This window comes from Thalia democratica, chromosome 6, assembly GCF_965202585.1.
Source record: "Thalia democratica chromosome 6, ktThaDemo2.hap1.1, whole genome shotgun sequence".
Lineage (NCBI taxonomy): Eukaryota > Metazoa > Chordata > Thaliacea > Salpida > Salpidae > Thalia > Thalia democratica.
In genome coordinates this window covers 21,054,743-21,064,443 of record NC_139170.1, presented here as the reverse complement: position 1 = coordinate 21,064,443, position 9,701 = coordinate 21,054,743, and the positions used below count along the sequence as shown (strand labels likewise).

General features: G+C 26.2%; 1 long non-coding RNA gene across 1 annotated transcript; it reads right to left on the bottom strand.

Annotated features, from left to right (window-relative positions):
• Positions 1-943: 943 nt before the first annotated feature.
• LOC145838501 (uncharacterized) lies at positions 944-7,753 on the bottom strand. The gene is made up of 3 exons (XR_014370031.1): positions 7,544-7,753; positions 3,457-3,541; positions 944-1,776 (listed from the first exon to the last, which is right to left on the bottom strand). It is a non-coding gene; the product is annotated as an uncharacterized LOC145838501 (long non-coding RNA).
• Between the last annotated feature and the right edge of the window lie 1,948 nt (positions 7,754-9,701).

Below are 9,701 nucleotides of genomic sequence, written 5' to 3'. Positions count from 1 at the left end.
CAGTTTTTAAATGCTCTCAAATTTGTATTTAAAACTGTTTATTTCATTTTAGCTACAATAGTTTCTAGGACATCTAAAATTAATAGGTAATTAATTATGAATATGTGAAAAGGGTTATTTTATTCCAGCCTAATGAATAAAACGAGAAGTTTTAATACTTTTTAAAGTGATCAATTATGTACAACACTTTGTTTGACTTGCTTTAAAACCTTAGTAAATGCTTGCAAGTTATTTAGGTTGTTCATGTTTGTTTTGATAATAACTTAGGGACTTAAATAATTGTTTAATCTAATAAATAAGTCAAAATAAAAATGCTTTATCTTTTTCTTATTTTCCATGTTTATAAACAAGGCCTAAAATTAAAGTAACTTTTTATTTAAAACTAACAGTCAATAAAAAATAGTAATTTAAGTCTTAAAACTATAGTTAATTATTACTCGTTATTTTTAAAGATTAATTTTACTGTCCTGGACATGACGTTAGACTGTATCCTGGTGTATGACTCGGTTTTTTCGTACACCAGGTCCTTGGACCAAATTACTGAGCGCTTTTTTTCTTTTTTTTTATATGCAGTACTGTATTGTATGTAAGTAGTTTTCAATTAAACACTTTTCATAGATTTTAAATAAGTTTTAAGTTAAAAAACAGACCATAAATATATTTTTGTTGACTTAATTGAAAGCTTTGTTTTATGTTCGAAGCTAAAATAACTTTAATTTATTAAATTTTAGAGCAGTAACAAATTGAAATGAAATAAATGCAAAGCCATGTTAAAATAAACGGATCTAGTATTATACTTGCAAATCAGAAGGTTTACTACTTTGCTTACTTAACGGAAAAAAATCAAGCATACTGACTTGGAATTTTTATTATATGTTAATAAATTAAAAATAAGTATTGCATGTTAATTTTTTTAAATCGTTTATTTATGCACACTTACGTTTAGAATAATAAAAAATAAACAATCAAAATACTTAAATTTATCGTTCGTACAGTAAAGAAAACGACACTTAATTTAAAATCTTACACAGTGTTTTTCTAGGAAATTAAAGTTTGTTAACACTTACTAACTCTTAATTTGTTGTAATAATATAAGAATAAAAATAAAACACAGTTTTTTATACATATATAAGTTTAAAGTTCTTTTTTTACAAAAACTGTCATAGAAAATCTATATCTATATTTTTATTGTAGCCCTAAAGGCATTAACCTTTAAAGTATACATAGTCTATTTGTAAGTTAAATTCTCTGTGAAAATTGAACATAAAATTATTCAAAAGCTAATAAAAAATCTGTTATTACATTTTTAGTAACTCATAGACAGTTTTGTGTAGTTTTCTTTGCAGTTTTATACCTCATCTGCATTTACATTTTGGTAATCGTGCTCATAATTTAGTTTTAATTTAAGTTTTTTTTTTCCTTGATTCTCTTTTTTTGTTCTTTTTTTTAAACTTAATAAACATAAAAAAACCCAACAACATGAAAAAGTGCTTATTGTAGAATATACAATTAAAACAATTAATAAGTAAAAAGGGTAACAACTTTCGTTTTTTTTGGACTTTATTTGTCCAGTTTTCCGATCAAAGGCTCCATCTGTATAAGGTACTGTTTCTTTATTTACTTTTTGCTTCTCTTTTTCAAAACACTCCACAATTTGATACAGCCCTTCAACAAAATCAGTACAACCGCTTTGTACTTTTCTTTTTTTGATTAGTTTCTTGTTAGGGTCCAAAAAACAATTTCCCCAATTCAAAAACTTTAAATCAGTTGAATTACCTGTAAGTATTTTTTCAAATAATTTTCCTTAGTTACATAAAGCAGTTTAATTTTTTTGTATTTCAAGAGTTTTCGTTAACTTTAGAATATAGAATTATCTACCAGGAAAAAATTAATTAACTTGTTCAATAGTTTTTGATATCTAAAAGCTTTAAAAAAAATTTTAGAAGTTTTTAGTGAATGAATTTTTTATAGTTTAAAGTTTTTAAAAGAGTTAATATTATTTTATTAAGTATTGTTAGTAGTACTTTTAGAAAAAAATATAATCTAAAAACTAAGCAAGTCGAGTAACACAAAAGTATATACATTTTTTAGTAAAAAGAAAGTAGAAATAAAAAATGTTTAAAAAAAGTACTGGGTAAACTTAAACAATATATTGACTAACTTAAAAGTTAAAAGACGTGATTAAAAACTTTACAGATGTATTATTCTTAATACTTATTGCTTAAAGAATATATATATTGTACTAAATTTTTTAAACAAAGTGTACTATACTGTCAGATTTTATATTTAAAGTTACAAAATGACGACAACTCAAATATTTTAATAGTTTTCGTTACAAAATTTATTTAACAGTTTAAGGCAATGTTTATTATGGCCATCATCAACAAAGTTGAGATGTTTCGGGCAATAGATGATAAACTTAACCACACGATCATCAACAACAGTATTAGGACTTATCAGGCAGGAATAGTCGCGAGAAACCGCTGTTGAGATCTAACCAGGCGGGCTTAGTTTTATATGCACTGTAGCGACCGTTTGTAGGTAAAGTTCGAAAAATTAACGCAGCCAAACCGTTCACAGACCAACCTCAAAGTCATTGTCAATTTATTGTGAGATTATGACACTGTCTGAGACGTTTTGGCTTAGTCAACTTTTCGGACTTTACTCACAAACGATCGCTTTAGTGTATATGAACTTAAGGCCGCTTGGTTACATCTCAACAGCGCTTTCTCGCATCTTTGCCTGCCTGATGAGCTCTTATAAGGACGAAACCGGTCGTAAATAGTCTCGGATGCTGTTGTTGTTGGTCGTGTGGTAAAGTTCATTCTTTGTTATTTTAAAAAGAAATTAAATTTTTGAAACAGATATTTTCATTTTCTTATATTTATTTTGGTGTACTACTTGCACTGTTTTTGTGATAGTTTTTTTTAACTAAGCAAGTATGAGTTAGTCTTTTTAACAATTAAAAAAATATTAAATGTCGTAAAAATCCATACTACAAAAGAAACAGACCTTCAAAAATTAATGATTCATAAAATATTGACAACTTACGTTATTTTATTATTTTAAACAAGCAATGCTTTTTGAGACTGTTTCATGAAAAATATTGTAGAGTAACTTTAAATATTCTTCTAAAGATTTTAGGTAGTGTTTTTAATTACTAAGAAACTGTTTAAAGTTGTTTTAGTATGACTTTAGGTAGAGTTTCAATCTAAATATGATAAGAGAAAAATGACTAAATAAACATTTATAAAAATGGATAAAGTGTTGTTTCAACAAATAAAAGTAAACAGTACTGTTAAATTTTAAAATAAAGTTTATATTGATAAACTAAAAAAACAAATAAACAAGTTAAATTTATAAAAAAATACTGAACATCTAACTAAACACTGAAAAATAATTAAAAATTTACTGTATCATGTAAACCAATAGTGTAATTCGTTTATAAACAAGCACCTTTTTGACAATCACTGGCCGAACAGTGAGTATATCGCAATTCAGAGAAGTTACTATTTGAATTTCCACATGATCTTTCTTCAATCTATAACAATCACTTTAGATAGCGTAAATATTCTTACAATGTTTTAAAACAATAATCTATTTAATCTAAGTATACTATACCAGGAACGTTTTAATGTTTTAACTAATGTGTTGTAAACTATTTAGTATAGTTTCCAGATAATGCAAAATAGATTACTATACAAATATTAGAAGAATTTTGAATATATTTTAACTATATTTACTAGTTTACTTATATTTAAGTTATAACAAGGTTTCGCAATAGAGGCGATATAGCCTTTTTTTACTCGATTTTTGGCCTAATAGGCAAAGGAGGAATTGTTTTTTACTTATTTAGTAGGATGTTTTTCTTTAGGTTCATGCTATCAAAGTCTAAATAAACTAGTTGATTATAGTTTTATGAAGTAAAGTATAAGAAACAAACAATTAATTTTGCTGAACTAAAAACTAAGAACATCAAAAAATTACAATGCTATTTTAAATAAAACAGTTTCTTAAGCATAACAATTATGTAATAAACATACATTGATACATAAACATGGGCTTTCTATTAGAAAATGTGGGTGCACGACTATTCAAATTCAGACAATTCAAATTCCGACAATTCAAATTCTTAAAATAAAATTGAAAGGGCCACAAACAAAAAAGTAATGTATATTTGTCTAATATAAAAAATACATATGTAGGTAGGTCATATTAATATCTACAAGATTTTTTTTTTCTTTTTGCAAAACATTAAATATTTTTTGACATATAGCTTAAATACGTTAAAAAATATAGTTATTTTTAGTATTTTTAAAGTATCTTGAAAAATGTTTAAGACTTTGCAAAAAAGAAAAAAGTGGCCTGTAGATATTAATAAGATAAACATATATTTTTTTTTCTAATTTATATTACTTATTGATATATAGCCTTTTGAATTTTTTTTTAAGAATTTGAATTGTCGGAATTTGATTTGTCCGAATTTGAATTTTCATGTAACCAGAAAATGTGTATCAGCTAATATAAATTTAGCCAGTGTATTTGTTTCATCAATCATTAACAGAGATGAGAGTCAATATCAATAATATATAACTTTACCATGCGACCAACAACAAGAGCATCTGAGTCAACCCACTACTGGTTTCGTCCTTATTAGTACTTGTCAAGCAAGCATAGTTGCAAGTTACCGTTGTTCGGAACTAATTTATCGGGAAAAATACATATGAACTAAAGTGATCGTTTGTGGGTTAAGTCGAAAAAATATAGTACATTTTCAAATTTCTTTCGAAACTGCTTTTTATCGTTTTTAGCATAAAATAAACTAAAAAATATGTTGATTTTTTGTTCTGTAACAATGTGTTCTTTGTAGATAATTATTTTTCTAATGACATTTTTTGCACTAACTTTTGTCATCATGCTTAATATTTAAATTAATGTAAGTAAAATTCAAACTGTTAGACAGAAAAACATTGGATGGTAAATCAAAAAGCTTTCCTTTTTATATTGAACTATTTCAAACTCTATTTTGTTTGTCATTTTAAATATATTTAAAATGAATTTGAGTATCTAAAATTAAAGTTTATTTTATTTCCCACGTACTAAGTTATACATTTAAATTTAAAAGTTATGTTTATTATATTATAGAATAACTATAAAATGTATATTACATTTTAAAAACACAGCTAAATTAACACTTGATCAGGGGCTAGTTTTTATTTCTTAATGGCCGATTTTTTAAATAGGGGATCTAAGACAACCTTCCCTAAGCATAAAAATCAAACCGCTCTTTACAAATTAAAAAACAAAAGTCGCACCTTGATCAAATGCACTTTTAGCTTAATATTTCAAATATAACTTTATCAAAATCGTTTTAAATAAAAAGAATATTTTTGTAAAATAAAAAATAATTTTTATTTAAATCTATTTTGATAAAGACAAAAAAATCACGAAGAACAACACACAACCAAGGGAAGATTTGAGATACTTAAAACTATAATATTCTTACTGGAAATATAACTTTACAATACATTATACACATATTTATTATAACTGTTCAAAATATAGTTTTAATTGTTTGCTAATAAAAGATCCTAGTAAAGTAACTTCACTGGAATATAAATAAAAACAAATTATACAGTAATCTTCCTTTATTCTACCAACATATGTTTCTGTGTGTCAACGAATCAACACACTTCAACTGGGTTGTTAATAGGAAAGATAACTCAAGTTATCTTTCCTATTAACAACCCAGTTGAAGTGTGTTGATTCGTTGACACACAGAAACATATTTATTATATATATATTAGTAGTAATATTGTTTTAAAACAAACACTTGTTAAACATAGGCCGATGTAGAATAGTTTTGAAAACTTTATAAGTTCGTAATAAACGGGCAAGAAAGTGTAAATTTAACAATTTTCGAATAGAAAACACCTGTTATTCTCTATTGAGATAATCTGTTAAGGAACGGGTCACTTTTGCACGAGCGTCACTTTTGCAAGAACGTCACTTTTACACGAGGGGACACTTTTACACGGAGACACTTTTGCATTAAGTTTAAGGGTCACTTTTTCACAAGCGTCACTTAAGCACGAGGGGACACTTTTGCACGGCGTCACTTTTGCACAAGTGGATTGCACGGCGACTCTTTTGCACGAGCGTCACTTTAGCACGAGGGGACGCTTCTGCACGGAGTCACTTTTGCACGAGAGTGAAAAAAAAACAAGAAAAAAAAATTAATGAATAAATAAATAAAGAAGTTTCCAACTAAGATAAGGGTTAGTGGTAACAGTGATAGTAAAAATTAAAAATAATAAATTACAAAAAAATTAAAAATAAAAAACTAGAAAAAATATTATAGGATAAACTAATAAAAAAACCAAAAAAGAAAAAAAAAATTTACCGACCGAGGGTAAGGGCTAAAGGTAACAGTGATAAAAAAAATTTACCTAATGAAAATTATAAATCAAAAAAAATAACAAAAAAAAAATATATAAAGAGTAAACTATTAAATCCAAAAATAAATTTAAAAGTTCACTAACCGAGGATTAGGGGTGTTAGTAAAATCAAAAAATAAAAAAGTTAATAAATGAAGAATTAAATTTTATTTTACCCTGTTCAAAAGTGTCTTCTTGCAAAAATGTCGCCGTGCAAAAGTGTCCCCTCGTGCTAAAGTGACCCCCACCCAATATGTTAATATCTTGTTTATTTGTTTCTTAGATATTTATGTAAGCTATTCTCAATGTAAATAAATATAAACAGCCAAAATGCAAGGAAATTATGATAAGAAACCAAACGAATCCTTTTACCGTTAAACCACAGTAAAAAACAAAGAATCTGTAAATATACATTTATTAAACTATAAAGTAAAAGCACAGCTTTGATTTAAATTTGTGCTTAACACATTACGATAACATGTTTCCACAAGCACAGAATAAAAATATTAAAAAAAGTTTATTTTGGAAATATCATGCTTACAAATTTTAACTATTGAATAAAACTATAGATTTGAGTGATAGAAAACAATTAGGATCTCTACTTCATTTAAGAAATAAAATCTCAAAAACTTATATAGCAAATGCTTAATTTTTTATTTTCTTAAAAGTTTTATTTGAATGAGATTTTTTTATTTATTCACTGACGAGCACGTTGATCGAAGTTTAGTTTGCTGAACATATTTTTGAAAAATTATTGAATATTGAAATCATCACGTTTTAGTACTTTTTGCTGTTTATTTATTTTTTTTTATATAAACTTTACCACAGTAATAAAAGCCAAATAGGAAGTTTTTTGTTAACATGAAAAGAAAAACTGATCACTAAATTAAAATTTCACTCTTTTCCATCTTAAATTCACTGCCTACTTTACGAAATCTTGAACTAAGCCTTGCAATGTAACACAAAAAATTACTTCCTTATTTCAAACTAGTATCAAATAAGACTTTATTCAGGTTAACATTACTAGTCTTAAGTAAATTCTTATTTACAGATACCAGTTTTACACTTTGTACTTTTGTACACAAAAACAAAAATTAAACAAAAACCGTAAAATCGTTTTTTTCACAAGTTTTACATGACTTTATAACTTTCCAACTGCTTTTTTGTGTGTCACAGCACAACTTTTTTACACTTTTTGAAGTATCTTTTTTTTTACATGAATTGAAATCTTCTAGGTAACAATTTGAATCTTCTGAACTTTTACATTTGTACATTCTTGTCCTCGTTAAATTTTTGCAACTAGACCAAGTTGAATTAATACTTGCCTAAAAACAAGTTACAAAGTTAAATTAAATGTTTTAAAAAATAATCTCAATTTTTTTAAAAGAAAATTATCATTTTGTTAACTTTTAATGCTTGTTTTTTTCTTTAAGTTAACCTAAACATTCTTAAATAGAACAAATAAAAATACTTGTTAAATTAATTAAGCTATACAGAGATAACTTTTTTGTTTAGAAATTCATTTCGAAGTTAAGCACTTACTTTTTTAGCCGTAGTAAAAATATATAGTTATATTAAATGAAACATTTATTTATTGGTATTAAGATAAAATACTAAACTAAATCCTTAAGTTATCAAGTACCATAAACCACCATAAAAATAAGTCATATGGAAAATGTTAACATACTATGTTTTTTTAAATATCATTTATAGTTTATTGAACGACAAAAATAACGCTCACAATATTTGGTCCTAGGACCTGGTGCACGAAGAACCATTCGGTTATCGAGTCGTATATCACGGATACCTTTTAACGTCTTGTCCAGGACGTATGTGATTTTTAAGTGATTATTTTATAGTTAACTTTTTTCAAATTAAATATGTGACTAAAGCAGGTTTAACAAAGGTTTAAGGTAAATACTTATTAGTAAATTTCATTTATTTAAAACTCAATAACTGTCTGAATTTTGCAATAATTTTTTCACTTATGAATTTTCACTTTGAATTGATTCCTTTGTTAAAATAGTTCTTTTTTAGTTTTAATCAAAATAATCCAAGTAAAGTGTAAAGTTAACAAATACACTTTTAAAACTCATAATTGACTTTCTGTTTAAAACTTTTAATGTCTGTTTGTTGTTTAATGATAAAAATTTTACATGAAAAGAACAAAATTTGCTACCTAATTTTAAATCCTTAAAATTAAAAAAACTCTGATTTAAAGTAAACTATACCCAATTTTTAGTTGGACAGGTCACGCAACCTTTAAGTTGTTGTTTGTAAGTAACCCCGCTTTTACATCCATTAGACTTTTTGTAACATGTATCGTACCGCTCCTTCCACCATTGTCCTTTTTCCCAATAATCTTCATCAGGATTTTCCTTCCATTCTGACCATACTTTCTAATAATAAACATTTTTGTTTTCTTTTAGTACCGTCAAACGGTAGTATTAAAAGTTTTTTTAGTGCATAAATAAGTTTGATAGTGTTCCAAAAATAATCAATTAACTCTTAATAAGAGTTCAATCTATAATGTAAAATATGATTACTTTTCTTGAAAAGCTTTAATTTCAAAGATTTTTTTTTGATATTAATATTGCAATCAAAAAAGGTGTAAAATTGTAGTCAAAATAGATTTTAAAGTAAAATGAAATATTTGAACAAAAAAGGATAAAAATATATTTTTTATAATTTTATTAAATTTTGTGAAACTCTTTTCAATGGAAAAAAAAACTTAACATATAATTATTCAAAAAGCAATATAAATATAAAACACTTTTAGACAAACGATTTACGAATAGTTATGTTTGTAACAAATTTTTAAAATAACAAGTTGTTAAAAATAGTTAATTTACAATTAATTTTGATTTAGTTGTAATGTGAGGGGATACTTTCACACAAAGTTACTATTTCACGACATAATTTTTTGCAAAAGTCGTCACATACGGCGTCACTTTTGCGCTGTAGTCACTTTCGCACTGGAGTCACCTTTGCACGAGCAGTCACGTTTACACGGCATCACTTTGCACGTATAATCCTGAGCCTTAACCTAACCATAATTTTATCTATGACCCTAACTCTAACTTTAGCCCTAACCCTAACCAAAAACCTAACTCTAACTCTGACCGTAGCCCTTACCCCGACTCTAGTCCCGTGCAAAAGTGACGCCGTAAAAAAATGACGCTTCATACAAAAATGACACTCGATGCAAAATAGACTTATGCAAAACAGACCTGTCCCCAAATGAATAATATTAAAGTAGATCAT